General features: G+C 43.0%; 1 pseudogene across 1 annotated transcript; it reads right to left on the bottom strand.

The window, feature by feature from the left end:
• Positions 1–1,193: 1,193 nt before the first annotated feature.
• LOC309964851 (lysine-specific demethylase 4D-like) lies at positions 1,194–2,102 on the bottom strand (annotated as a pseudogene). Its single transcript has one exon. The product of its transcript is annotated as a lysine-specific demethylase 4D-like (transcript).
• Between the last annotated feature and the right edge of the window lie 1,765 nt (positions 2,103–3,867).

Below are 3,867 nucleotides of genomic sequence, written 5' to 3'. Positions count from 1 at the left end.
AAAGTCTATTAATTAAAAGAAAAGTTAACGTGTAAGCCTGGGGGTGTGGTGAGGAACACAACAGTAGAACTAAGCATCACAGAAAGAATACGAGTGGATGTCCTAGGCATTGGGCTGGCCCTAGAGGCCAGGAGAGTGTCTGAATGCACATCAAATTAACTGAGCACCTCTTACATGCCTGTTACATTTACATCCCCAGTATCGTCACAAAATTCTCGCACTGTAATTCTGGCTCAGAGAAAATCAATGATTTTTTGGCTGAAGGTCCCACGACTAGAAAGTAGCAAAGCACAGGTTTGAATGCCATTTCTGCTGACTCTAAGTCCAGTTCTCCCCTCTAAGCAACTGCTGGAGAGCTCAAAGCAGTGACTATGGAAAAGTTTGCTTTACGAAAGACATCACGCTTCAGATTCAACTTTGCACATACGCATACAGAGTGGGGTCCATGGATGGACTGAGTTTGTGGCTGGAGGGACAACACAAAACCACATCAACAGCATCACATTTATTTACTTCACCATTAAAAGAAAAATAAGAGGCTGCAGGGGAGGTGATAGGGAAGGAGAACTGAATAGAGAATTGTTATTACTGTCCAGAGTAATAGCCTTTCTGGAATTTCCCATACCAAGGACAAAACTTCATAATGGACAGAGTCAGCTTCCCCTGGGGGTCACCCTCTCTGCCATTATGGGGAAGGAAAACTTCTGCAGCTCTGGAGAGGGGCCAGGGAAGGGGGGCCTCACAGTCTGGTGACAATGCAGACCTCCCCAAGTCTCCTTTCTTCTCTATAGTGCATGCCAGGGACACGGCCCATCTTCCTCACCTCTTCATGCCCACACTCATCTTATTGTTGCATCTCCAAGCCTGGCTGGAAAGGAAGATAAAGCCTCCCCACCTTCCTATTTCCGTGCTGCTCCAAGAAAACAAAGTCTGCATTCCATATTGCTTCAGGAAAACAGAAGATACACACACACACACACACACACACACACACACACACACACACACAATTTCAGTACCTTACAGGGCTCTGGTCTTAATGTTACTATTCTAACATCCAACTCCCTTCGCAGCTGGTAATTATAGGTCCATTTCAGAGTCCCCACCCAACCACCCATTTTTAATATCCTAAGGGTGCTCACCTGAAATCTCCCTTATTTTGACGAAGATCTTTCCAAAGGTCATGCAGAGCCCTATTCCCAGGCCACTTTGCCATAATCGATCCAGCGCTGGGTGGCAAAACTGATGGCTTCCGCGCAGTTGTAGCCAGAGTGGTAGCCATAGGGAAACGTCACTATGAAATCTCCAGCCTCCTGAGTGACCCGATCGAAGGGGATGCCGTTGTCCTTGAGGACCTTGGGCAAGAAGAGAGCCACCTTGTGCCACAGGAAGGCCTCACAGCCCCGCGACCTGCCCGGGAAAAGCTCCCTGGCCAGGCGTTCCAGGCACCGGTCGTGCTCTGGGGGCACCGCGTACCAAGTCTTGGGCTCCCCGAAGTGCAGGTAGTTGATGCTGTAAAGGTCCATGTCCTCCGTGTGCCAGGCGAAGGCGGTCTTCCACATGCCGAAATACAGGCAGGGGGTGTTGACGCCTTCGATGACCACTCCGCACTCCTGTTCCAGCAGGTCCTGAATGGTTCCCAGGTGTCCAAGGTTCCACTGCTTCGTGTTTTCATCGAATAAGGAGCCACGGACGTCCGCACCGTATACTGGTGAATCATAGGGGCATGTTTTCCAATATTTTCGCTCCAGATCCTCAAAATCAGAGTAGAATGCAGTCTGGTGTCATTCACTGTTTGTTAAGCGGCGATATTCGCTCACAGTCATGGCTTTCTTCTTTCTGTGGTGCTGAGTAAACACACCTGCCTGCCCAGTGGTCACTTGCTGGAGGGGAGCGGCTATTAAGATGTCATCAATATCACTGTACGTCTGTCTGGCTTTCCATCTTTTCAGTGGAATTACCTTGGCTAGGCCAGCTCGGTGTGCAACTTGCCACTCCATGGCAACAATATATTTGCTGAAATCTTCAAATTCTTCCATGGTTGGGTGGACGATCGTAATCTTACAACTTGGGCTCTGGCTCCCAAAGTGCTTAGACTGCATGGCGGCAACAGAATAAGCAACGGACTGCCAGCTTCTTAGGTATGCTTTGGATACCTGAGAATGCTGGGGAGTAACCTCTTCCCTATACTTCCTTTATTTTTAAAGAAGTTTTGATAGAGCTGAGAGGCAGGAACTCAGACTTGAACTTTTAAACAAACAAGGTGGTATCTTCTCCAGGCTTGTCAATCCACCAGAAGGACTCTACTCTTGTCAGCATGTTGGAGCCAAAGGAAATCCAGTATTTCCCAGAGGAGATGGCTCTCTGAGCCAAGTCCTGCCTCAGCCTACAGCTCTGTGAGTTTCCTCTGTTGGGGGTATAAGTGCCTGAGACCTCTCCAGATTCCCAGGCTTGAGTGCATGGGTGGCTTCTCACCTCATTGTAGCAGAAAGTCTCTTCATGGAAGTTTCCAAGCCAAACCTAAAGAAAGTACAAATTATTGAAAAAAAGTGGATGACAGAACAAACTGATTTAACATCAAATAAAAGAAAACTGTATAGCAATCTTAATTTCAAAGTTTGAATTTAAGGGCAAAAAGTACACTCTTTTGGTAGGCATGTAAACTGGTGCAGCTATGGTGCATACTATGGAAAACAGTATGGAGGTTCCTCAAAAATTGTAACTAGAACCACCATATGATGCTGCAGTCTCACTTCTGGGTATATAGCTAAAGGAAATAAAAACAGAATATCAAGGAGATATCTGCCCTCCCACATTCACAATGGATAAGATATGGAAACAACCAACATGTCCAGTGACGGTTGAATGGATACAGAAGATGTGGTACATAGATACAATGGAATACTACTCAGCCATAAAAAGAATGAAATTTTGTCATTTGCAACAATATGGATGGTCCTGGAGGGTATTATGTCCAGTAAAGTAAGACAGAGAAAGACAAATATGGCATGGTATCACTTACATGTGGAATGTTAAAAAAAAAAAAAAGAGTAAAACTTACAGAACCAGAGTAGAAAAGTGGTTGTGGGGGAGGGCAGGGAAGGGAGGGTAAAAGGGTACACGTGAATAAAGTCTCAGGAGCTAATGTTAACCACGGTGACTATAGTTGATAACAATGTGATGTATAGTTGAAATTTTCCAGAAGAGTAGGATTTAAATGTTCTTACCAAAAAAAGTAAATATATGAAGGAAATGTGTTAATTAACTAGATGGGGGGAATCCTTTCACAATGTATATCAAATCACCACAATGTTGACTGAATATTTTACAATTTTAAAAGTCAATTATACAGCAAAAAAGCTGAAATTTAAAAATAAAGAATTAGGACAAATCATAAGACAGAAAAAGAGTAATTAAAACTTAACTGAACAGTACGGACATTAAGCAAGCTGGAAAAGAAAGGAGTTAAGCACTCAACTCAAGAAACTGGATAGCTTAACCCAAAAGACAAATTAGGGAATGGAAAACAATGAAATAAGCTGAAACAATTACAAAAGAAAACATAACACCCAATAGAAATGATGACTGAAACCAAAATGCAATTTGTAGACCATGAAAAGTGTAAAAACATAAGCATAAGAGAAAAGAGAGAAAAGTACAAGCATATCACATTATAATAAAACAGGGGATGCAGATAAAAATCTACCATTATAGAAAGAATGTCTATGTAAACAAAAGCAGGAAAAAAGTACAGAACACAAATATACACATCCTTAACAAGCATTATCCTTAATGTGTAAATACCTGAAATATTCTAATTAAGTTCTAATCATTAATTTGCATTGATAGACAAATTATTAGAAATAT

This window comes from Leucopleurus acutus (genome assembly GCF_964270905.1).
Source record: "Leucopleurus acutus genome assembly, chromosome: 8".
NCBI classification, from domain to species: domain Eukaryota; kingdom Metazoa; phylum Chordata; class Mammalia; order Artiodactyla; family Delphinidae; genus Leucopleurus; species Leucopleurus acutus.
This window is presented reverse-complemented; position numbering and strand designations above follow the sequence as displayed.